At 40.3% G+C, this 26437-nt stretch overlaps 1 protein-coding gene and 1 long non-coding RNA gene across 3 annotated transcripts in view; one reads left to right on the plus strand and one right to left on the minus strand.

The window, feature by feature from the left end:
• Positions 1-2948: 2948 nt before the first annotated feature.
• On the minus strand, positions 2949-19776 carry LOC129785722 (uncharacterized). The gene is made up of 4 exons (XR_008749863.1): positions 19484-19776; positions 7569-7788; positions 6401-6670; positions 2949-4284 (listed from the first exon to the last, which is right to left on the minus strand). It is a non-coding gene; the product is annotated as an uncharacterized LOC129785722 (long non-coding RNA).
• A 180-nt stretch (positions 19777-19956) lies between these two features.
• GARRE1 (granule associated Rac and RHOG effector 1) overlaps positions 19957-26437 on the plus strand; it is a 63290-nt gene continuing 56809 nt past the window's right edge. The window contains exons 1-2 of one of the 2 annotated variants that reach the window (XM_055818544.1): positions 20018-20056; positions 21521-21615. The gene's annotated coding sequence lies outside the window, so the exon portion shown is untranslated. Of the gene's footprint in view, positions 20057-21520; positions 21616-26437 lie in introns of both variants that reach the window. The other variant, XM_055818545.1, reaches the window with a different exon arrangement.

The following is a 26437-nucleotide window of genomic DNA, read 5'->3' on the forward strand; positions in this document are numbered from 1 at the left end:
CTGGACTATGGATTGATTCCACAAAGAAGCACGCAAGTGCTTAGCAAGTCTTTAAGAAGCCACTTAGGTCATCTTGCACACTGCCATGTAAACTTTACACATTTTCCTTCTTTTTCAAGGCCTTTAGGATAAAGCCCTCAATAATCCTAGGCTCCTGTTCACAGTCACACTATAACCCAGGATTAAAGTTCTCTGGCTTAATAAACATTTCATATTAGTCACACGGAGAGAACAAATATCCTTTTTTAAAATGTTAACCTTACTGATAGCATTTGATAGCGATGAAATGCTCCTGACCCAACTGCCTGGTGTTTCTCAAATCAAGGCAAACAGGATTTCATTAAAGTGGTCTCACCACATCCCTACCAAATCCAGGGATCCCCTACATACATTCTTCCCGAGTTTCTCTCCTGCTATCCGCAGTAATTGTTCTCAGAGCACTTTCACTTCTTTTCACCAATTAGCTTCAAGTCAAAGTGTCTGCCACATACAAACTTAGATTCACTTATCTTGCAGGTCCTTCCAGCTATCCTGTTGTTTTCTTAAATGGTGATGATGTCTCAATTTTGCTTCTAATTTTCTGCTCTTATTATTTCAAAATCAGCGATTCCCCTGTCCTGCCTTTGCCCTGCCCACTGTAAAACTTGGGTGGTATCTGAGGTGTTACTCTCTTCACATTCAGGATTTCACTCTTGTTACATGACCTGTGAAAATGTCTTTTGAGGATTCCTTTCTTAAATCCTCATTCATTACTATAGTTCTCTTTTCTGCCACCTCAATTCTCCACTTTCTTTCCAAACTACTGAACCACATCTAGCTCTGTAGCTTTTTACTGCTCTGCACAATTTTGCAATTGTGAATCTTGTAATTACTCCTTTTCGTATGAAATTTGAATCTCATGTCCTTATGCAGGACAACTGCCCAATTGTGCCTCAGTCCAAGTTTCAACACAGCTCTCTTCAATTCTGTTTCCCCTTCCTTGTCTTTTTTTATCATAGTTCTTGCACTATTTTGCATTGTCTCCAAATCCTCCAGATCTGAAACCTTGAAGATCTTCAAGTTTATCGGACCCAGAATCAAAGTCAGCAGGATTTTGTTGGCATCACATCCCAAATCTACAATTCTTCTCATACTTAATTGTATTTGTGCAAGAATGTATAGGCTAAGGTAATCAATAAAGTACTCAGTAAAGTATTAATTCTAGTTTACAGTACGCACAGACTGTGACTGTAACATCGCTGCCTTGCTACCAGTTCCACTTTCTAAAACGCTGATTTTGTTACCTGTAACTAATGTGCTTGCTGTTCATATAATGTAAATTCCATTCACTTTCTTGTGTAACATTTAGTCTAAGATTCTGAGATGTTTCTCACATTTCATTAACCTTACAGTTTATAAATTATCTGCCATTCATATTTTCTGTTCTTAGACTTCCTCCTCTGGTGGCACTTTCTCACTTCCTGTCTTTGTTCCCTAGGATACATACAGGGAATACACACCTTGGAGATTTCTAAAGTTCAAACTAGAACTACAGTTCAGGCTATGCAAATTTTATGACATATGAGAAAGACAGCCTGGCCAACATCCTAATTCTGATTTTTAAAGACCACAGGATAAAGTTTGTAGCTGTTCCAGGAGCTGCTTGTCTCTCCATAAGCTGTGCGACAGCTGACCACTACAGGGGACAGTAAGGCCTTGTCTACATTGAAAAGACCAATTGATTTCATTGCAGAGTGTAGAAGGAGGATTTTGACCTGGGAGGTTCAGCAGCTGAGACAGCTGTTTCTTTGACAGCTGATAGCTGTCATACCAATTTCCCTCAAGATTAATTTTAAGGCAGCTCTAATGCAAATGGAAGCGATAACGTAGAGTCAAGGCAAAACCTTAAACTAATGGAAGACAGGTAGTGTGCACATAGTGGTGCTTCAGGTCTTGCAAAATAACCAGCTGAAACACATTCCCATTCCAAAAAGGCCAAAGGCTATCATAGCAAGGGATGACACTCTTTGGGGCTGAGAAAGGGCATTTTAGTAAAGGATATTCTGTAACTGATGGAGATCAATTTTGTGACCGATAGGGTACAATGGTGGATTTACCATTTTACAAATGCCAGCCTCTATTAACAACAGCTGCACAATGACCTACTTATAAAAAAGACAAGTGAAAATTCCATTTTGGAAGACAGCTGCATAGAAATTAATATTTCCAAATGAATGTGGAGAGCCTAAATACTACTGCCTCAGGCACTTATGCCAGAAAGGTTAAGTGGCACATTTAATAGATAATCTCTTATGATTAATTTATCAGAAAGAACCAAGTGGCTAATTTCCCCTAATTGAAATTTTCTGGCATGATAAAAATTTTTCACATATAATTCCACTTCCATTTAAATCCATTGTACTAACTTATTATATGAAAGCAAGCAAAACTACAGTCTTGAATCCTGCTTTCATTTTCCACTAATGAAACAAAATACTTGAGTGGCTGCAGAGAAAGTAGTGGAATAGATTCTTCTGAAGACTGATAATAAGAAATGGGGTCAGACTTTCAAATCTAGTCCCAGGTTTCAAGTACAAAAAAGGAGTCACATTTGCAGAGTGCTTAACATCCATCTGCATTTGGTTGCAGCAGTGAGAGAAACCTAAATGCACACTAACTTCAGTGAATTGGGTGGAATAGGGCTCAGGCAAATCAGCAAATAAATGTACTTTTTACGAGACTGGAGCAGGCTTCAGGGAAAAAGCACATAGCAATCTGTCAGGACTGACTGTATCAGTGCACTAATTCTGCAATATCTGAGCTGTCTATACCTATATTTTAAAGTATTTCTAATAAATATTTCTATTTATTTTTAATTTATATTAATTTAAATTTTTAAGAAAGGGGTGGCTTCTTATTCAGACTGTGGTAGTCAGATACAAACTCTTCTTCAGGTCTGGCACAGAAAGAGCAAACTTTATGCTAAGGATAGACAGGAAGAAATTGCTTTGAATTTAACTTTGCTAAGTGAATCACTTCAGAATTTGAGGGAATGAAAGGGTACCTGGCATCTGCAACAGCGGAGGAAACTTGCAAAGGGAGAAGCAATACAGGTCATAAACAGAACAGAAAACAGCAGTTACCCGTTTCCTTTGGGCCATGAGGTAGTATGTGCATACAGTGTATTGTAAAATCAATGTCTCCATTATATCCATGGTTTTTCTGCCCTGCCATTTTTGTTCCTGGGCTTGTCTTTTTAGAATACTTTCTAAGTCTTTCTTGATGGTCAATTGCAGCATTCCCATGCGGTGATTACTTTGTTTAAGGCTCCCACCACTACTGGGAGTTTTGTCTCCCGCTTGCCTGTTGGAATTAGTTTCTGTATGTAGTAATTGTTTGATTGTAGTAATTGTATGGCTCATATAGACCTCATAAGGATTTTTGGTTCATTAATAACAAAAAATTTTGGAATGTGCATATTTAGGAAACATGGATATGGGTCTTGTGCAGAAGTATCAGATCTTGAATCCACTGTACAGATGCCTGGCACTCCTGAAAATTGCTGCAGAGCATCTCAGCTTGGCAGTGTTGAAAAAGTGAACCTCTACATGGTTCTCTGAGGGTTTCCTAATAAGTCGCTGAAACTGGAACTCCACACGCCTGATTCCAGGTCTCGCGCCATATTTTTTGTAGTAAAAAGTATTGCCGTTGATTAGATTCATGATATGCAAACACTTCTTGGCTAGAAAGTAGAACTGTGTTTTTAATATGCTTTTTATCTGTCACAGGTTTTACAGGTTTTAAAACTCACACAGAGGAATTTTGCCGATTCCATTCCCTTCCCTTTCTCCCTCGGATGGGGGGGGGGGGGGGGGATTCTTAAATATTCTTGCTATAGACTTGCCTGGTCTTCACAGACTTTGCTCTGGGTAGTAGCTTCAGATGTGGAAGAGGTTCTGAACAATCTGGGCCAGAGCTGGGAGCCATAGGCCCCCTGTCTTGTCCAGTCAGTTCCCCAGCAATGCAGCAGTACAGGGCAAATGCCCTGCCAAGGAAACTCAGCCTTTTAGAAGCAGAAAACAGTAATAATATACAGCAAGTCGGTGTGGTGGTTCATCATCCAAGGCCTTGTAGCAGTTCTGCAGCTTTGCTAAGCAGTTACCAACAGATGGCAATACTGCACTGAGTATTCGGTATCTGTATGCGGTTCTACAGTCTTCCCCCTGTCCTTCACAAGGAATTGCAAAATGGTTACTACCTTGTTTTGAACTCCTTCCATAATGATGTCACATAAACATAATCGTTCTGGAAAAAAATTATGAACAGAAATTGTTTTGATGATTACGCATAGGGGCAGTGCTTTTGAACGCTATCGGTGGTGGCCCGTCTCTTCACCCGTTGAAGGTAAAGGGAAATTCTGTAGTTTCACCGAGGGGGCGGTCTGTTAATAATCTACATTTTTGAAAGATGTCTCCCTTAAAATACTAGAGATTTGTCCAAAGCACCAAATTCTTTTTTATATAGATGTAAACCTCAAGTTTCAAATGTTTGAAATTATATTTTTTTAAATACGGCATCTTGCTCCTATTAAGAAATAATTGTGTGGGCCAAAACCCCCATAACACAGACATCCGAAGAATATAAATTGTACTATGATCGGGAAAAAAAATTCCAATTATGCCAGAGGTGAAATTATATTTTTTTAAATACGGCATCTTTCTCCTATTAAGAAATAATTGTGTGGGCCAAAACCCCCATAACACAGGCAACCGAAGAATATAAATTGTACTATGATAGGGAAGAAAAATTCCAATTATGCCAGAGGCATGGTCCATAATAGAGATATTTTCTGTAAGTTTCTTACTATTACAGATAGCTTTTCATCTATAGAAAAGGGAGCCAGAGTATAAATGAGCATTAAGACACCATATTTTAATTACTTGGCATTCTAAAATGGATAATGGCAATGAGAGTTTAAAACACAGGTAGGAAATGGGCTAACTTTCTCAGAGAAACAAAAATTGTCAAACTAGAGCTTTTTATATTACAATTAGCAATTTCACTAAGTAAAATAATAGTTCTCTATGATTTCATGTATTCATTACTGATCTGGAAAGAAAGCAAAGATCTGAAAAGGGAGCAGCAAAATCTGTAGGTGACAGGTTAAAGAGGACTAGAAAGAATTTCAAAAGAAAAACCCAATTAGATAGCATCATATGGGCAGACTGATAGCACGCAGAACTCCGTTTTGATAACTACAAAGTATTGTGCCATGGAAGGAAAGAAGAGATTCTGACCATTCTGAAAAAGTTCATCAGCTTAGAAAACAGACTGAGGTCATGTTTAGCTGTGGTCAAAGGAAGCGAACAAAATGTTGGGATGCATAAGAACAGTGATAATAAGATGAAGAATGTTAGAGAAATCAATATTGGTATCTTCATCTGGAAGGAAATGTAATGGTACAGGCTGCAAAGATCTCAAGAAAGGAAACTACAGGTGAAATTAAAAGAAGGATGAGAAGAATAACCTGGGCCAGGGAAAAGGCCAATGGAAGGATGTTTTGGTTTTACCCTTTAAATGAATCAGGCCTGAAAGGCCTGTGAATAAAAAAAACCCATAAACCCATAAAAATTACACAATATTACAGAAAAAGTAGACTTTGAATTTCAGTTCTTGCTGTCCTGTAACAGGAAAACAAGAGGAATGTTGTGAAATGCAAAAATAACAACAATAATAATACAAGCATATCTAGTGGAAGGTGTCCCTGCCCATGGCAGGGGGGGGCTTGAACTAGATGATCTTTAAGGTCCCTTCCAACCTAAATCATTCTGTGGTTCTATGATTCTATGTAATTGTATTACAGAACTTACTGTTAAGGGAAATCCTCAAGACCAACAATTTCACAAGATTCAAAAAGAGATTCAGCAGTTAAATTGTTACCAGTAATACTCAAAAGTAGTGATTTTGGAGAAAAAAATGTGGGAAGTATATGAAAGCTTCATGCTTCATGTTTTTAACTTTCAAAACAGATTTAAGATTAAGTTGAAATCTAATATGTACAACAGATTATTCATTGCCTATGGGTCTTCTACACCTTCCTCCAAATCCTCTGCTGATGGCTTCTGTTGGAAACAAGACATTAGGCTAAATGTATATAGCTGAACTATTCCTATACCCACACTGTGCAAAAATTCTATTGTGAATCTTATTCCGTGGTGATCATATTCTTTAACTATACTGAAATCACAAATAGATTTTAGCAAGCCTGTGCAGAGATGCATTTCAATAGACCTAACAGTGGCTTCCTAATTTGCACGTTATTTACCCTAGTTATAGCAGGCATCTTTTTTTTTTTGGGGGGGGGGTGGGGTGGGGGGAGGTGCAGGGATAAGAAAAAAAAATTAGTGATGCAAACCTTTACCTTCCTGCAGAACAGCCAACAGTGTCTCTGTTCCTTCCTTGAATCTGCAACTGCTTCAAACCCTTAAGAACACTGCTTGGCTTCTTAGCTGTCATATTTGGCCTCCCAAGTGTCCAACATAAAGCTTCAGGCTGCATTAACATCCTGCTTTGGGTATGACTGAAGTTGTTTGTAGTCTCTCCCAAAATTGTTCCAGCTCATTTTGGGCTAACTTGATGGAAGATCCATGGAGATCACTACTGCATAAGCAGCTCACATCTCTGTAAATACCTGATAGGGAATACACATGGAAGAGAACCGCAGTCTCATCTTTTCTGAAGAATCTAGTATTTCTGTGCTTCACTTATCAGCCCACAAAATGACTGTAATGCTAACACTTCACATGAATGGTAACTAGTTAATTAACATTTCTTAAAGTCCTGAAACCTCAGATTAATAGTGCTCTGGAGTATAAAGACATAATATTATTTCATTGAGCATTTGTCATTTAAAAAGCTCTATGCCTAAAGCTTTAATCAAACTGCATAAGATGAGAGCAATTTCTTTTTTTGTCACATTTGGGTCTCTCGTCTCCACTAAGATGCATGTGTAGTTAAACTGTGCATTTCTTTTGAGAGGTGCACAGGTACTACTGTTTATATGATCATGGAAGCCAAACTAAACAGCAGAATCCTACACTTGAGAGAGGTGTATAGTTGTTTTAACAGTTATTTGTAGAAGATATGTTTCCAGAATTTACAAATTGCGACACTGTATCACTTATATCAGCACAGAAAAAATCTCTCCTGTTCAGTTAACTATTGTTTTGCTAAAGCTACCAAGTCACCACGTCTCTAAAAGGCTTTGTTTCGAACAAAGACTGCTATTTTTTGTTATATGAAACAATTACTGGCTACCAGATTTAAATCTGTTTTGGTAGCATAGGAACACTTTCTTCTTGGGTACAGTTCCTATATACGCAATGGATTTTAACAAGGCAGGAAATAAGTTTAAAATTTACCATTATGTTATATCAACTACTACAGAAAGCAAGGGTATTCTTTTGAATAATGAGCAAAGAACTATGAATTTTCAGTAATGTTCACTAATACAGAAATCAGAGCTTTTAATGGTGGTCAAGAACACTTACTTGAATAGTACAAAATAACTTCATATATGTATGTCTCACCTGAGGCTAAAATTTCCTGGTCAATTGCCAATTGTGCCACAGACATTAATATAGGAACGCAACTGAAAATGTTGAGACACCATTGACTTCAATGGCAATAAAATCAGGCCCCATGCAATAGTTGTTTTCAGGCTGCAGATGACAGTATGGAGCATCAGATTGCTTCCTTGGACTCCAGTTTAGTGTCCATGCGAAGATCTTCCTCTTTTCCAGAAGACCTCTGGCAAAAAACCATCATACACAGCAGAAGACTGTTATTCAAGCCACACCATCTGGCTTGGTATATAGCATCAAGAACAGTACCACATGTACAGAGCAAGCAGCAGTGATCTCTGAGGCTGAGGGCATGGTGGGGCTGCTCCTCTCAAAAGCAGCTGAGATTTCTGTGTGGTCAGGAAGACTGCATGATGATGGCTTGCAATTATCCAGGTTCCAGTGGGTACACAAAAACAGCTCTGAGCCCACGTATTCATTTTGTGTATTCTGGGAAGCCAACTGTATGCAGAAAGCTTTTTTTGCCTTTTTTTTTTTTTTAATCAATACTGACAGGTAAATTCCTTCTCAAATATTTTTAGATATTACATATAAATGTCACCCAGTCTCTTGCAATTAAGCATTTCTTTCCCTTTACAGACAGAGAAACTGAAATTAGATTTTTACTCTGAAAGGTGACTGGAAGAACAGCAATGATGCCTCCTCTGATTTTTATATTACATTACATATACAATTTCAGTAATGACCTATTTATTTACTAGTTGTCAGCCTGGCCCATTTAATATTAAAAGTTTCTATTCCTAACTTCACTATGAAAATGCATAGAAATGCAGGAAGCACAATTAATAATTCTGCTAATGATGCAATGGCCAGGAAGCTCACCCTTTCATAACTGCTAATAAGACAAACTGGCAGGAAAAACACTTACCTAAAAAGAAAGCAAACAGGCTTCTTTTTCAGGTAAAAGGATAGCAAAGTTGTTACATTATGTCTACTTTTTGACACAGTCACATCAAAAGCACTTGCCAAGTTCATAGAGGAAACTGTTGCACAAGCCTGGTTTGCAGGTCTGTGATCCAGCCATCACTGTCTCTTGTTTTTATAAGATGAGCCAATCAGTTAGGTAAAAAAGGGTTCCGCTGAAAACAATGGAAAATTAATTTTGATGGTAGTGGAATTCTGTCAGTTACCATAACTATTACTTTTTCAGGTAATTATTGTATTTATTATTAATTATATTAGCATTAATTAAATATTATTATCTTAATTACATGTAATTATTATAGAAATATTACCTATCGTACTTATTTTGCATATATACTATACTATAGAGAGGAAAGGTCTTAAAGCATACTATTTAGAGAAAATGCTACGTACTTCCAGATTAAAAGTACTTTTCACAGTGGAAATGGTTTAATACAGACATTTAAGTTACTTTGGTTTCTAGAAAAATAAATTTTTTGCAGTCATAGGCTCTGATCTACTCCTGTTAAGTTTTACACAAAGATTGCTGCTCATCTTAAAAGCAGCGGAATCAAGCTCTCGGAATATATTCTTTAAAATATGCTTACTACTTTAAATGTTCATCATTGCTGCAGTGAATAGCATACATGTCTGAGGATTAGGAATTTGCAGTATCAAATAGGAGGTGACTTTAACTGTTTTGGTCATGTGCATATTAATTCAAAGCCCTAGCAAATTCCCTACGTACAATTTTTCAGTTGTAAGTCAAGTCCCCAGTGGGAAGCAAAGACAGCTTTAAAGTACCATTCACATGTAATTCTTGGCAGCTGACCCACTAAAGCAGAGTTTTGAGACTTGTACTTCGCACTGCTATCATTTCTGCAACTAGTTTCCTTCCTCCCCTCTCAGTGGGGCTCCTGCTGGGAATGTAACACACACCACTGGAGTAAGCAGTGATGTGCCAGTCTGCATCTGCTACAAAGATGCCTAAAAATAAAACTCAATTGGACAATGCCATTTGGTGTACAGCAGCACATCATCCAGTAACGTAAACCAGGCTGTCAGCAAAGAGAAAGGATTGTTCAGCTACATGCCAAACAGATCTTGGGGTGTTAAAAAAACCCAAAACCAATCCCTTGATATTAATTTATAAACTTAATCTCTCAAGATTTATTATCACTGCAGTTTAATGAATTTGCATCAGTGAAAGCAATATGAGAATATCTCATCAAAATTTACTATTAATATTTTAAGGAATCAGCCCATCTTGCAGCTTATTTCAGTTCAAGGAAGTTCTCTGGTCATGTAGACTTTGTTTTAGAAGATGTCTACCCTCCGGGTTGACATTTTTTCCCGTGCGTATCAGATGAGCCTGATTCTTTTGCCAGTATCTTTAGAATCCAGTTCTGTAGACTGAATCTTCTAAAAAAGATCTACATGTGAATGTTGTTCTTTCTACAGGTTCTGTTTAAAATACCTGCCTGTATTTTTTTGCTTATGTGTATTATCAGGATCCTTGAATTTAAAAGGGTATGATCATACAGAGGGCACAAATGACTACAATGCAAACAATTGCAGGCTCTTAAATTACAGATACAACTTTGTACCTCATCCTTCATGCTACCATATGGTTTTGCAGGGAGAGAACTCTCTAGATCTTTGCATTTTTGAGGTTTTCAGATTCCTGTTGAATTTTATTTGGAGGATATTTACAAATATTATTCTTAACTCATAAATTGCTGACCTTGAAACAAATGCCCACATTTATTTTTTGTAAAATGGCAGTGCAATTAGACACAGAATGGAAACGTATTATTGGCAGGTCCTGGGCCTTCAGTAAGATCTATGTGTAAATGGATGTCACTGCAAGATCAGCACCATGATTTTTAAAATCATTAAGTAAAAACATGACCCAAAGCTATCAGGCTATAAATATCTTTTGTTACTGCTACTGTCGTTATAGCTGGAAATCCCCAAATTATATGTAAACTGTTGTACAACTGGAGAAATTAGCTTTACAAAGATTTCTGTTTATGTATTTTCAGAAAAATGATTACACACTCTTAAAAACATGGTATACAACCACTACAGATTGGACTTCATTCTTATTATGTCCTGTGCTGGTTTGCCAATTCTACAGGCACAAAAACCATGACAGAGAGTGTCCCAAAGTATTATGAGTCTGATTTTCTCTGGAAACCACCACTCCTAGAACTGTGAGACAAAGCAAAACATGAAGCTGCATGGAACTTGCAATCAGAAAGCCAAAATTAGCAACCCTAGAGAGTGTCAGTATGTTATTTTATCCATATGAAGAGAAAAACGCAACTCCTGTCAGGGACAAATGTGTCTAATCCCCAAATCCTACTTTTCTGAAACCATCACTGGGGTCACCCTGTGTACATAGTATAGAGTTTGTTAGCTGGCACAGGGGTCAAGCTCACATGCTTGTGGACAATTATTCCAGGAAATAGCAAATCATGTTACCTCAATAACTCTCCAGATTATTTATTCTCTAAAAACAATATTGAGCAGATTGGGGGATAGATGTGTGTTGTACATTTTAATTTAAGAGCACAATAATAGAAGTTTTTTCACTACTTTTATGATTATTATCTGATATCTCTATGACAGGACATAATTGTCTCCAGATTTGTACAGAACAAAAAATATTTAATCTGCATTGTGTCCCCAACTTAGAATGCTATTTATAAGCCTTGATGCTACTGCAGTTTATTTACCGTCTTCTATTTGTCATTTTTGGTATAGTGAGAAACAAAGGTAAATATGACAAATCAACTCGGTGTATTTTTATCATATCAATCTTTGTAAAAACAGGTAATTCATTTATTCCTCACAATATCTGTTGTAACAATTAAAGGTAAGACAAATATGTGTGTGTACCTGTGCATGTACATATGCATTTCTTGGCATGTTTTAAGGTTGTCTTTGAGCTAGATATGAACTGATTACACCTAGCATTAGTTAAATATGAAAAATGATGGGTTTATCGTTCTATATTACTTTTATTTCATATTAAGGCACAATGTATTTACGTTACTTAGAGGAAGCTAAGCATAAGCTACTTTATTGTGATAAATTTGCAATAGGTTCCCTTACTAATTAGGCTTTTTATTTCCTATATAACTATGCATTTCAATCTCTTTTCTTCTCCTTTTTCTTTTATGCTAAACTGAGCATGTCAACTACATCACCATGTCTGAAATATTCTCCCATTAAAAAGGAAAAGGAGTATACTCTCTGTCCTACTGTTTATTGCTTCCTCATCTTCCAACTCTTGGAGTTACAAAGATCCTTGACATATATATATATATAGATATATATATATACAGCGTGTTGATGTTCAGTGCCACTAGCAAAGCTTTACTTTGAAAGATCTATATCATATCATTTCCTCACTTAACTCTTGGGGTTCCAAAAGAAAACTAATACATGCAAAATCAAAGAACAGAAAACAACTGATATATAGAATTTGTATGGCCTACAGACTGTATTACTTACTCCATTATCTTTTAGTAACTGTTGGCTTGACGTTGTGTGCCTAAAAGGATCTATGTGGGTTATAGTATCTTGATTCATCAGTGTGAAATAAAAGCAGTAACGCACCTGTAGGTACTGTTTATCTGACTCTTTGAATTATTTAGCAGTGCACACACAAAACGTGAAAATCTTTCTTCCCCTCAAACCTCAGTAGACAGTTGCTGCCACAGGGCTGTTGTCTCATGGTCCCTCACGCTGACAGATATGACAACTCACACGAGTTGCACACTTGCACACTACGTATGTGCAATTCTTGTGGGACTGTTTTGTTTCCTGCCTCTCACACCAGCGAGAACTGTGATTTGATAGTCTGATACAGACTAGGTAGCTTTTTATTCTTCCTTTTACGATAATGCAATTGATTAGATGTCATGCAAAAGAGCTGGGAACCACAACTATCAATGTCAACAAAGCTATACACAATTTATATTAATGACATATGAATCAGGACCTTTGGAGCCAACCAACAGTAAAGAGGTTCGCATGTGCCTCTTGAAACAAGGAGGATGTAGAAATTGAGACAGGGGATGCAGAAAGCACCTTTAATGGGCTCACTCAGACATAAAGGGCATCTGTCTGCCTTAGATGCCCTAGCATATTTGGAAGACGGTGAAGGATCTAAAATTAGAGAAATAACTTCTGGTAGCCCTTAAACTCCAAGCAAATGAATACCAAGGAATTTCTGGGCTGTGAAAAATACAACAGTAAAGTGAACCATAAACACTGTGAAACCTGCTCCTGCATCCTTGGCATGTGTCCAGCTGTGCAGGATATTTGCACCTAATAACACAGCCAGTTGTATACCATTTTGGCTGAGGAAGTTTAAAAAGTAAGCAAACAAAGAAAGAATCACCAGGCACTGCACCATCAGCTTTAGTGATGAGGAGAGTGAGCCGCTCAAACCTGATGTCAGATTTATCATGGAGAACCAGCCCCAGGTGGTGGACCACAATGCAAGCAAACCAAATACACTCTGGGCAGCAGTTACAAAGGAAGTATGAAAGCACTAGAAGCTGACTAAACAAATCAAGAACCTGAGACCAACCACTGAGGTCAGCTATGCTGGCTTTCCTGTTGGAGCCAGAGGAAAATGGTACTCAGCCAATCAAGCATTGCTAGCTGCACTGGTCCTTTGGAAAAACAGATGAGACTGGGCTGCCAAGTTTTAGTAGATACGTCCCACTCTTCTCTGTCAACATCCTGAATATCTTCTAAAGCACAGGACAGACAAGTGGCCAAATCTCCATCGTGGCCAAAGTCTAGTTCATAAACATCTCACGTTTCATGATGTCACTAGGAGACCTGGACTGGTTTGGATAGGACACCCAAAACAGGCTCTATATTGAGAGTTTTAGCAAGAGTCATTTACGAAGGAAGCTTTGTCAGTCTCATATTTTGTTGTTCCTGAGAAACGCCTTCCTGTAAGTGGATTACTTAAATCCCAATCCCAGTCGGGACCTTTGAATATTTCTGTAATTAATTAAGAAACTCTAGAGAAACAACTAGTTCATTCATGTGTCATGCCTGCATCAGATCGCAGCTTTATCTACTACACTTCTCCGTATGTTCCTAAGTAATTTAGCAAAGTTTAAACCATGAGATATCGGCTTACATGTTTCTCTTATCCTTCTGTTCAACCTACTTTCATAATTCCATGTTCTCCATTACAAAATTACTTCTTATTTGGCAGTTTTCCACAATGCAAAATAATCTGTGTAGGCAAAAGGTAGTAACAGTACCACTAAGGCAGTTGAAATTAAGTCGCCTTTGTTACAGTGCCCTAACAGAAACTAAGGCAATGCAATAGCATTTGGTCCCCTGTGCAGTCCCACTCCAACAATCCTGTGTTGCAGGAACTTCAGTCCCACTCCAACAATCCTGTGTTGCAGGAACTATCATGTGGACATTTTATAAAACTACTGTTTCAGCTTCTTTCTAGACTGCTTCAAATATTTATATATATTTATAAACATAGGTAAATTTTTGTATATATATATATATATATAAACATAGGTTAAAATAATTATCTAAAATTCACCATTCATATGGTAACATGTTTAGAATAGACTATTAAAAGAAGAATTATATGTCCACTGTAAGACACTTACTAAAAAAGTCAAATTCCGTTATCTGAAACAACATAACACCTTAATGCAACCAGTCGTACAAGTCAAAAAACCAAAACGTAATTTGTCAGGTAGCCTCTAATTTCAAACATTTAGTAGAAGTATACCTGCTTATAAATGTTCCAGAATTAATTCTAGATTTTATTTCACTTCTTGAATAGTATTTAGACTCGATTATATTAGAAGCCCTAAATATCTTATTAATAAGTTAGGTCAATTACAGAACTACATTTTACTCTTAGTCACAACCTTAAAATGGACTATAATTAAATGCCATATTTATTTCTGAGTAAAAAAAAATATAAAAAAATTAGTCTAGTTTTCATTCACACATTTACAGCACATCTGTTTCATAAAAATCTTCTAAGATCTAGTATTACAAAATGTCAACAACAATTCTTTGTCTCTCAAATATTCTCTCAACACCTCCATATTTGCTGCATACTTTGAACTGTTCTAAGCCAACTGCTCATGGCTGAATAATAACGAATTCATAATAATTTGCAACTCATCAGAATAAATGTTTTAAATATAAGAACTTCTCCCGTATTTGGATGGCCATGCAAACTATTTTACCACAGCTGGCTGAGTACATTTTTGTGGTTTTGCAAGCCGATTCCTTTTTGTCAAAGTTTTCAAGAAAACAAGCAAAATGAGATCCCAGACATCTGAATCACCAGACATTTTAAAAAAAAGTATACATATGTTGAAGTAGTTGACTTCTTAAAGCAAAAATATGGAATGCCAATGACCATTTTGTGCATGCAATTGGGAGTACTCCATTCCCGTGCCCATCTAGCTGGTCGCAACAGGCAAAGAATTTATTTCAGTCTAGTCCTCCATTTCAGCACAACTGGAAGACATTTTTTTAAGCAGGACAGCAATTTAAAAACAAACACATCTTCTTCATCTCTGGACTAGGGACGCTGACCTTAGAAATATCTGAAATTTTTCCACTGTCTGTAAACAAAACTGGACTGCAGGCAGTCATGATCCTATGTCACTCTTACAAAACATTCTAACTTGTTGGCTAATTTTTTGAAAGGTTATTTGCTGTCAATCAAGTGACCATTTCTGCTTATAATAATGGTGATGACATCAGACATGTAGAAGAGAAGATTAATATAGGGAGTCTAAATATATAAACTAGAAGGTCATGGGACACATCCAGCGTTAATTGAAGTCAATGGTCTCCATTCACTTCGATCAAAACTGGACCGATCCATGTAGGATTACGAGATTTATAAATAAATAAATTTAAATATTTTTTTCCCCCTATAGCCACTATCATTGGCTTGCAGCCTAGGATTTTTTAAGGTGACCTGGATCTTTGATCTGTCTGACAAGAAAAAGTGATTGTCCCTATTTTTATTTTTAGGTGGCCATATATAGCCATGTTCACTCTTTCCAAAATGAGACTTGCCCTGTGGAGGTAACGGGCAAGAATTTTTCCAAACTGCAGGCTGGGGGCTCTAACCACACATTTATTTTGCCATTTGGTACTGTTTACCAAGAAGCTGGGCAAAAGCCCAATTCTCATTTTAAGCCTCAGGTTGGACACAACCTGATTTACTGAGAGGTATAAAGCATAGGTCAGCAGTTTTCCTGTCAGGCAGCAAATAACTAAATTTCACTTGTCTGAAATAGAATTTTAGTTGTGCTAGGCTGCGGGACAAAAGGACTGTTCTCATCCTGACAGCTGGAATGGATGATTTGTGAAATGTATTTTTAGAAATCTTATTTGCCTACGTGTATGCCTGCATTGTCAAACATTCAGACAGCAAGAGCAAGTTAGGCTACAAGCCACGAGGACTGTGACATACTGTACAAACTGTATAACATATCTAGATCTAAACCTGCATTTTCATTCTTACCCTCCCACTGCAAATACACGGTCCAAATTTAATGCAACACTACTGCTGTTCCTCCTCTACTTCAACATATTATCACTACAGCATTCACAGAAATTAGTAACCACAAAGGGAAAATCACTCCTGATACAATAGGATATTAGTGATCAAGTCTGTGTTCCAAAATCACCCTGGTTTTACCTGCATTTCCTTTTCCTAAACCTATCTCTACCTGATCAACAGAAACAACAACATCCTGTAAATTAGCTTTTTCCTTTAACAAGACAATGCACTCTCAAGGGATTTTATTACTAACATTCATCCTCCTAATCTTACCCCACACCTTGCTGATACGCACATCCTTATTAACATTTGCACAGGACTATTGTGCCAGTGCTGCTTTTTTCCCCAAGCTAATGATTTCTTCCTCTTACAGCCCACAACATCAAGTTGCACTCATAATAAATTTCAAAGCTGGTTTCCTCTCTCTCTAAACAACATTGTTAAATATTTTGTTTAAACAGTGCACTGGTTTCCTTCCCTTCCTATTCAATGGAGGTCTTGGAAAGCACTTTTCACATAGAATCATAGAAACATTTAAGTTGGAAAAGACCATTATGATCATTGACTCCAACCATAAAAGCATGCTGATCTCTAATTGTGAAGGACTAACTCCATGACATTTGAGGCCTCCTTATGTCTGAAGATTTACAAACCACTGGTCCAAGCCCACTCCTGCTACTTCTGAACAAATAACTCAAAGCAAAAGTTTTTTTTATTCCATCATATACCTAAATAGATGATTCAGGAAGCATTTGAGTTAAGTTTAGCAGTGATTGCATTTTTATGCTGCCCAGTCCCCAATTCTTATTTGGAACCACTGGCAAGTAAGGTTTGCTATAGGTACCATTTACCACACATATGTAATATCAATAGAAAAATCATAAATATAACTGAATACATCTATTCTATGCTGATTTACATATGATTTTTCAGAATAGTTAATTACACTACCATCTTTCAAAGTATTTAGAATTCACAAAATAAAAACAGATATTCAGTAGAAATACATCACTGTAAGCATTCAAGAAAGTAATCTTACTGTACAATGTCAGAATCGATTTCTACACTACATATCTTCTAGTCCTTAAGAGTTTCCTCTTTATTATTCATTGGCTATTATGCACTTCTGCCGAATTGAATGTTTTCATACCCTGTTCATATTAAGAAGTGTGAACTCCCTATTTATTTCTCAGTCTGTCTTAAATTCCCACCATCTGGTTAAAACATATTAGCTTTAAGGCCAGGATTCTTACCAGTCTTCTGTGCCTTTATGCTCTTAATCTATAAACTTAATCTATAATAAATTTCAAATGAACTGTCTGATCTTCAGAGACAGTTATGTGTTAAAAAAAATATGCTTATTATGTGTAACTCAACCATCAGTGTTGACAGAACCAAATTCTGCACAGATCCACTGAATGCAATTAAATCACTAGGATAACAAAATATGGCGCAGATTTGGGCACCACCTGACAGTGTGAAGGAACATGGTCAATGCATTGTATCGAACTGTAAGACTAAGTCTGTAGAAAATAACTCTGCCTGTGAATACAGCATGCTTTAGTCAGCATGGCTTCTTGTAGTTTTGGGATCTGTTTTGGTAAAACTGCACGTTGGTAAAACACATAGCACTATTAGGAAAAGTTCTGGTGGATGGCCATCAGCTAGTGCAATATAATTTGCCAGCTTTTCATCAGGGCGGGAGATTGTTATGATGTAGCACCACATCATGCTCTTCTATGACCCAGAACTGCAAGGTATGTGGCTTTGAGAGCAGAGTGGTTTCCAGAGAGCAGAACAGTTTGCAGGTGAAAAAGGTCAATAGCTCACCAGGGATTCTAGATTTCTTTTTGGACAGGCCTGGGCTGCACATGCAACAAGACTCAAGTGTGAGTGGTAATGTTTGCCTTAGCAACTCCTGAATGGATTGCTTCTTCCTAAAACAGTCCTCAGCACTGCTCTGCGCTGGCTAAGAAACACAACCTCAGCACAAGAGCAACACTTGAGCTCCTGGAGGGCTGCTGGCAGCTGAAAAGCTCCAGAATCACCACCCTGCTTCCCAAAGATAGGAAGTACCAGTATCCTTAGAAATACATGTCTGTTTGTGCGTGTTAATCTCTCTCTCTCTTCATTCATTAAAAATCCCCCAAACAACACAAAAACAAAAAAACAGTGGCATTTTGTGGGCTTTTTTGGATTACTTTTGAGGTGTAACCTCAGATTCTGGCCTGGGAGGAAGGAAAATCCATCCCACTAATTTAATTTCTCATTCCTCTCCTCTTCAGCTCCTTCTGACTTCCTTTACACTCAGTCTTTCCACTTCATACCTATACTTCCTTCCAATCAAAAACTTGTTGAAAACTCATTAGTCTTTTTAATCTTTTTTAAAAATCAGCATTTCATTTAACATTTAGTTAAAAGCAACAACAACGGTACCTTCTCCAGCCCTTAACTGCACTCTTCCAGTACAAAGAATACTCCAACACTCCTCTTTCTTGAAGGAGCCAACAATATGACAGCCTTCTGTTCCCTGGTGTTTTTCCAAGTATTTCCCAGGTTATCTCTTAATTTGAGAACTAAATTTACTAGGAAGAGACATACTTAGTAAACATGCAAGAATCAGAAAAGTTCGGAGGAAACGCACTGATGAGAAGCCCTGTCTGCCAGCAACCATCTGTTATGGAGAAGGAAACAAAGCCACAGATTGCTCCTAGGCAGCTCCCCGCAGACGCTACTTGAGGACTATTTCTAGCTTGTGGCTAGAAGGTGTCCGATAAATTGACAATTTCACTTCTTCCCACAGAGTTTTCTGATTAGCAGCACTGAAACTGGTGGAAATTACTGTTATTTTCACTTTATTAGTATCATATCCAAGTGTGTGGGTTTGGGTTTTTTTCTTGGGGGGGGGGGGGGGGGGGGAAATTACAGCCAGATGATTGGATGCCTAGCCCTGTAGACAAAATTTCGCTTACATGTATTCCAACAGCTTTTAACTACTCTCCTAGTATTACACATTACCTTGTTTTTTTGCCAGACATTTCTGCACATTATTAAATGTTTGTTCCATTTAAAATGTAAGATTCTAAATAAGCCTTGGAAATAAAATATAATCACCTTCTACTAGGAAAGACAGGATTTACAGAAGACTATTTCTGGGGAAATAGGATTTGAAAATACAATGTATTGCACAGCAAACTTTTCTCTACAAAACACGCATGAAGCCTGAGAAATAATAACCAACCCATTTAAACTCGCACAGCAAAGCCATCGTAGACCAGGCCTCTTTCCGAACAATTCCCAAAGCCAGCAGCACCATGACAATAAGGGATCAATTTGAGATAATTTTTATGCGGTTTACCTAATTCCCAAATAAATCCATTTAACAGCAGTGTTGACTTCTGCAGTTTCTCCAGTAGCGATCCTGAGCGCACAGTGCCTGGCAGGTGCCACGGGGACCTCCATCACACACCGCTCTGCCGCGGAAGGACACCGCACCTGACCGCAACACAACGTGATGCGAAACCTCATGATTTCGAGCACTTATAACATACTGGCCCATTGATTTTTCTTGCCTTCTCCCCTCTCCTTCTGCATGGCCCTCCCTCACCCGCGCTCCCCTCGCAGCCGGGGCCCGTCCCGGGCGGGCCCTGTCATCCCCTCGCCGGGACAAGCCCGCCGCCCCCCCTCCTCACCTCACCCCGCCATCACCCCCGCCCCGGGGCACCCCCGGTGCCGCGCTGCCCACCGCCCCCTGCCCTTCCCTCAGCCCTCCGCCGGCGGCCGCCCGCCCTCTCCCGCCTTCCCCTTCCCGCTGTCACTCGCGGCTCCGCCCGCCCCCTGGCCCGGCCCCTCCCCGGCGCCCGCGGAGCAGCCGCCGTTTCCGGAGTACACAGAGCGGGGCTGGCCGCGCGGCGGGGGCTGTCGCGGGCAGGTGAGTGAGCGGCGCCGCCGAGCCCCCGCTCCCGCCGGCCCCCCCCCGGCCCACGGCGCGGGCTGTCCCCGGCCGCTGCCCGCGGGCGGCTCGGCGGCAGCCCCGCAGCCCGGCCGGCGGGGCCCTGGCGGTGCGAGGCAGGCACCGGGCTGGCATGGACGGCGTTACCGCCGCTCCTCCCTCCCCGGGCGCCGAGGCAGGGGGGCGGACGGGGCGCGAGGGAGGGCAGCTCGGCGTCCAGCGGCCGCGCGGGGGAAGCCCCCTGGGCCGCGGCGGGGGGCGCTGGCAGGGGCCGGGGTTGGGAGGAGCTCCGGGCGGGGGGAAGGCGGCGGCGGTGCCCCGGGGCGCGGCCCGGGGGTTGTCGCCGCGTTCCCTCGGCGGGGCCGGGCCGCCCCTGTGGCGGCGGGGCAGCCTCGGCACGGCGCGGGCGCGCAGCCCGGGGCGGTGGCGAGGCTGCGGCCGCCCCTTCCCGCTGCCGTGACCCGTGTACGGGCAGCCCGGGGAGCGCGGCGGGGGCTGGGACTGCGCCTGCGGGAATTCCTGCGCACCTTCCTGCTAAATAGTGACCCAGGGCCGCCCGGGGCGCCAGCCTGCCCCGGCCCGGCAGCGAGACCCCGCCGCGGGGGCCTCGCCTCAGGGCGGGGCGGCCCGGCCGGGCGCCGCCAGCCCCCGGTGGTGGGCGGTCCCGCTGGCCGTGCGGGCCTGCCGGGCGGTGCCGGTGGGACCTGCCCCTCGGGAGGGCTGTAGCGTCGGCCTCAGGAGAGCGCACCTCGCCGCCGCGCCTGCCCCGGGCTTCCTTCGCGCCCCCGGCCCGCAGGCCTGCGGGCGGGAGCGCCTCGGGCTGGGCGGCCGCTGCGGTGAGCTGTGCTGGTGCGGATCCTTCACCTGGTGCTGGCTGGAAGTGCTGGTTGTTGGTACCGAGCGTTTTACTACGTTGTTGTGCATATAGTAACCGTAAGCGGGAGGGGATAACTCGTTTTGGGCTGTAGCTTAAAACTTTACTAATATATCTCTGCTTCTCCTTGCTTGAGGTGGTTTTACCCTCTGAGTGGAAAGGGAATGGTGCAGGTATGTATTTGTCAGGTGGATGTTGGCTTAGAAATTTGAAGGAAGTTGAGAGACCTTGTTTGTTTGTTTTACATGAGATCGTAAACCTTGTTGCAGGTATAAATCAGCCATGATGATGATGATTATTGGTTTTATAGAGGAACAGATGTCTCCGTGTCTTGAAGGGTGGCACACACTGGCTGTGTGTAGCTGCCATGAGCTGCGTGGCCTCTCAGAGTCCGCGGCTCCGGAGGCAAAAGGTGGAGGCTGGGCTCCCAAAATGGCACCTCATTTTGTAACAGCCCCTGTGGCTGTTAGTCAGTCTCAAATCTGGAGCTTGGGGGAGAGGTTGCTGTGGATTTTAAGGCCGCTGTTGCGCCATGTTGTTGTATTTTTTCGGCCCTTGCTGTCTTGCAGAGGGGTGGTGGTGCTCTTGAAGAGCTGTTGTCTTCCATGGGCAACAGGGCAGCTGAAGCTCCTACAGTACACTCCGCTTCCCTCACCTTTCTGAGGTACGTGATACGTGTTGTGTAGCTCCCAGCCATATGAAGGTTTTGGTATGCAGCTCACAGGATCAGAAGCGTTGGCCAGTCCTGGTATGTGCACAGGTGCTCTTTGTGTATCATGGGTATCAGCGTGATTTTGCATTTGGCTGGAGTCTTCTACCGGGCAGCATTTCTACAGTAGATAAGCTGGACCCTTCTTCTGTGCTGTTTTTCCAAGTTGAAGACTTGTATAAGGTTTCATTTTCTTGTTTTATTTTCTGTTCCATACTTATCCTCCTAAAAAGGAGGACTTCCTAAGTACTTAATCGGTGGTTGTGAAGAAGGTGTATTTCAGGCCAACATACACATTTCTGGTGCTTCATGGAACCTTTGGGGTGTGAGGAGCCGGGCTGGAAGCGGCATGGAACTTCTGCTTCCTATGCATCTTGCGGTGCTGCTTCCTAGGTCAGTGTAAGGCATAGATCCTTCTGTTGGCGTTTTCTCATTCTAAATCAGGAGTTATTCAGGGGTGTTAGGAAACTAGAAATAATGCATGCAGGGAATATTTTTCTAGTGGAAGGTCTTTTCTGAGAGTGAAATTTGATCAGCAGGTAAGTAATCCTTCATACAAAGTAATATGAAAATATCTGCTACAGATGTTTAAAGAGAAGTCTAGGTTTCTTCCACTTCTTAGGCAGCAACTTGTATTTGATCACTTGAATCTTTTTCCACTTGAACCTTATTTTTCTGTGCAGTATTTTTCCCTGCTGTCTCCAATCTGAGAGCTTTTTTCCCCTACTTCTTCCCATTATTTATTACTTTTCAGTACCTCTTCTTCCCCAGCATACAAATGATAGCCAGTTTTTTCTTTGCAGCAAATCAGCTGTATTTTTGCTGTCTTAAAAGTTTTAAGTAAGCTTTCCTTTATACCCTGAATTGACTGTAGTTTTAAGTGCTGCCACTTGCCTCTCGTTACTCAAACCAGGATTGTGTCAAGAGAAATTGTGCTGCTGCTTTTGTTTATATACTAGTACTGTAATAGGAAAAGACTTGTTCTTGGTACAATGAATGCTGGTACACCAGAAATCCTGCTAATGATAGTGATTAATGGGTGCTGCTCAAAATAGCTATCACTGCTGATATGACTAATTGTGCCGTATGAAAAGAGCTCCTTTATTTCCAGTAATCTCAAGGTATTTCTACAGTTTGAGAGACATGCCTGATCTGTGCAGACAGATAATGCACAGTGAAATGCAGAACTTGCAGTGAAGTATGGCAATTCTTTAAGAGCTTGCTGCTGCACTGCAAAGCCACTTGGGGCTGAAAATGAAGAGTATCATCTTGTGGTTACTGTAGGTAGGTAGAATATTATTACTGGAGTTGGATGTTAGCCAGAGCAACACCCTGCATGTTGCAAACAATGCCAGGGTATTGTTAGTAACTATAGAAGGGGTTTTGTATCATACATGAAAGATGACATTTCCAGCAGCATGGGTAACCTCATCACAAAACATTGTGCTGGGGCTGGCTCAGAGGGCAACTGGCCCTGCTAGGTTTGGCAAAATCTGCATTATAATCGCACTGGTCCTCTTAGAGCTTGGTGATATGTCTGGATTAGTATTTCTTAACCTTTGTTGGCCTTTGTGTAACAACAATTTATTAGTAACGTGCCGTGAGCAATCTTGTGCTCTCCAGGCAGTATCGTATTCCAGGTTCTGTTTAGATTTTGTATGTTTGGTGTTTGAAAGCAGCACTGGAAGCTTGTATGGGGACTGCAGATCTAAACCATAGAAGGTGCTGTTTCTTGATATCTGTGAAATCTGAAGTTCTGCCTGGTAGGATGAAAAAAATATTTTGGAAGTTAAGTAGAATTTGTTAAAGATGGACTCCAAACTCACTAAGAAAAAGCTACTAGTAGTTGTGTTTCGTTGTGCCTCTGGCTTTGCGTGGGTTTCTCTCTTCTGCTGTTTGTGTACCTCAAGATATTTTTATGGCAGGAGGCGTTTAGACGTTCACCCCTTCTGCCTCCAAAGAAACTGTTAGGGTGTGTGTGTGGGGAGTTGGAGGCATTTGTTTCATGAATACTGCTTTGCAGGTTAATTGCTGATTTGGTCTGATATGATCCCAGTCTTCCAGTGTTCTGTGAATAAACTGTTTTGGTCCAGTCCTTGAATTCTGCCAAAAAGAGTAATTAAAAAAAAAGAAATAATTTTTTCCTATGAAACTGAAAAAAGATGATATTGGTGTTAATGAGGTGTGTTTCACTTTGAAGTGCTCTAATGTAGACAAGACATTATTTTGAGAACTGTGGTCTTGAATTTTGTTTTACTCTGCTGTAATTAATGAAGATTAATGCATTGATTATTTAAGATAAATTTCGGGGGATTTATCTGTGTGGTTCTACTAAGGCCATAAACTTGGCATAAGGCAAACAGTCTTCTAGGGACTTGGGTTGCAGCATCCTTAAAGTACAAGGAAAAGAGGGGTGGGTGTGTGGGAAAGAGCAGAATAGAGGGTCTGGAAATGCTGGTTAAACTTTGAAGAATGAAAGAAAAGGGCTGAAGAGGGGAATGCGAAGTACTCCAGTGTGGCTGGGGGAATCCTGAGGTGTCTGTTAGCGCAGAGCAGAATGGGTATTATTTGAGGTGGGAGTAATTGGGGCTTTGTGAGGCTTTCAGGCATCTTCAAGAGCCTTTATAGCAAGTCAGACATTTTTCCAGCTGTGGTATTGCATACCATCGGTGGTACATTGGTTTCAGTCTACTGATAACGTATGGCAGTTTATCAGGGCAGGCACCTATTGGAACTCTTCATTAAAACAGTCCAGGTTTCAAGTGGGATGTACTAGGGCTTTGCTTTGAAGAACTGTTCTCATGAAGGAAGTAAGTACTCTCCCTTCTAAGGAAAGCCCTCATAGGAGAACATGGTAGCACTAGTAGATAGAATTGTTGCTGTATTAGCTAAAAAGCAAAACATAAATTTACTAAGTTTTTGCTGTAAAGTAGCTGTCCATGTTAAAATTTTTTACCTTGTGTGTTTTTACTGTTAGACTCACAGCAGAGAAAATAATTTCTGACAAAACACAACACCTTCCTAAATAGTGACAAATTCCTGCCTATGTTTTTAGTAAAATTTTCCCCTTGAAATGACTGATGCATAATTTGTTATAGGCTAGTTAGATTTTCATTGTCCTGCAACATAGCTCTACTCCTTTGTGGTCTTTTGTTTCTTACTTTTCTAAGTGTTTTCTGCTTTTTCAAGTGGTTAGGGTTTTCTGGTCTATGTGATTCTCTGTTTTGTTTTATCTGGTCATGTTTCAGTGGGGTACTTGTCAGATACTAATGTTTTGTGGTAAGCATTCTGTCCAATAGCATTGCAAAAGACGGATTATTTGGGAAATTTCAACGGGAAGATCTCTCCATCACCTTGTCAGCCTCCCCTTCTCAGGTTTAGGTGTTCTGTTTTTGTTCTTTCCTCACACTACGTGTGCGTTAGAAACTTACAACATGTCAACTGGTTGTTTAATAACAGTGTTTTAGGCGTGATCAGTTGTGCACTCAAAGTTGACATTTAAGTGGTACTGTCCAGTTATGGAAAACTCCTCACAGGCTTTGTGCAGTGTACTGTGCAATCTGGGAACCGAACAAAACTCCTCAACTTAAAGTTTCTGAACATAAGGGAAAGTTTATTTCCCTTGGTAGAAATAATATTTAACTTTGATTCTTTAGAGCTTTATTCTAACATGCTGTGTTTTGGGAACTGTAAAGCAATGTATGGAATGTTTTGTAGAGGAGAAAGTAGGAGAAGACTAGGAAGGAAGGACTGTGATGGACCTTTTGTCCACTTGTTCTCAGGCATCCCTAGTGTGATTGATTTGTGTGAGAGTTAGCTAGCCACGAAATGTATCATTAATCCTCTCAGTAACTGAGTGTTTTTATTTTCCCAAGTAGATTGCCTCACTGTGATAACTTGGTATGTTTGTGAGTTTCTGGATAGTGTTGGGAATTCCTCTGGATTTACTGGGGTAAAACTAGATACTTTGAAGCATGTCCACATGATCTGTCTGATACCAGGATATTCAGAGCAATGTTTTTAGGTTGTGGGGTTTTTTTAATGACAGTTGAACTTATGGTCTTCTGTACAGATTACAGAACTTGGCTGATTGTGTCTTAGAAGAGCAGTTTGAGTCCAAGCATGAGAGCTTCCTCAGAGAAAGATAAAGCACCTGAATGTCTACAGCTCACATTCCAGAAGAATCTGGAGATCTTTTAAGTGTTGCTTCCTAGGAGTCTGAAGTACAAAGTAATATTTTAAAAAGTTCCGTAAAAATACTGGAAGCTGGCAATCTCATCCTGAAGAAGCTAGACACTCTTTTTACGTGGCCTAGCATATGACAGAAATGCTGAAAACCAGTGAAAGCTGTAGTGACTGGGAAGGACAGACACAGAAACACTCTTCTTATTGAAAGAATTTTTTTGTGTCTGCATTCTCACAGCTTGGGTAAAAGACTGAGTATCACAGGGGAAAGATCACTTCGGGTAAATGTAATTCTATGTCAGACTCCAGAAGATTTGAGGAACATAATCTTTCTGTTGAGTATTTCAAAATTTTTCTCAGGATGCTATTTGCAAGTCCTGCACCAGATGGTATTATGTAGAAGGAGGAAGAGGCTACCTAAAAATTCCATTCTTCCAGATCCGTATGTTCTTCTGCATGCATCTTGCAGTGTAAATTCAATGTAGAATGAGTTAGTCATCTCCAAATGCTCAGAAGAAACCACATTTGTCAAATGAAAGTAAAAATGAATGCAGGTTTTCGTCATTAAAGGCACCTATATTTAGTAAAAGAT

The sequence above is a fragment of the Falco peregrinus genome, chromosome 14, assembly GCF_023634155.1.
Source record: "Falco peregrinus isolate bFalPer1 chromosome 14, bFalPer1.pri, whole genome shotgun sequence".
Classification (NCBI taxonomy): Eukaryota; Metazoa; Chordata; class Aves; order Falconiformes; family Falconidae; genus Falco; species Falco peregrinus.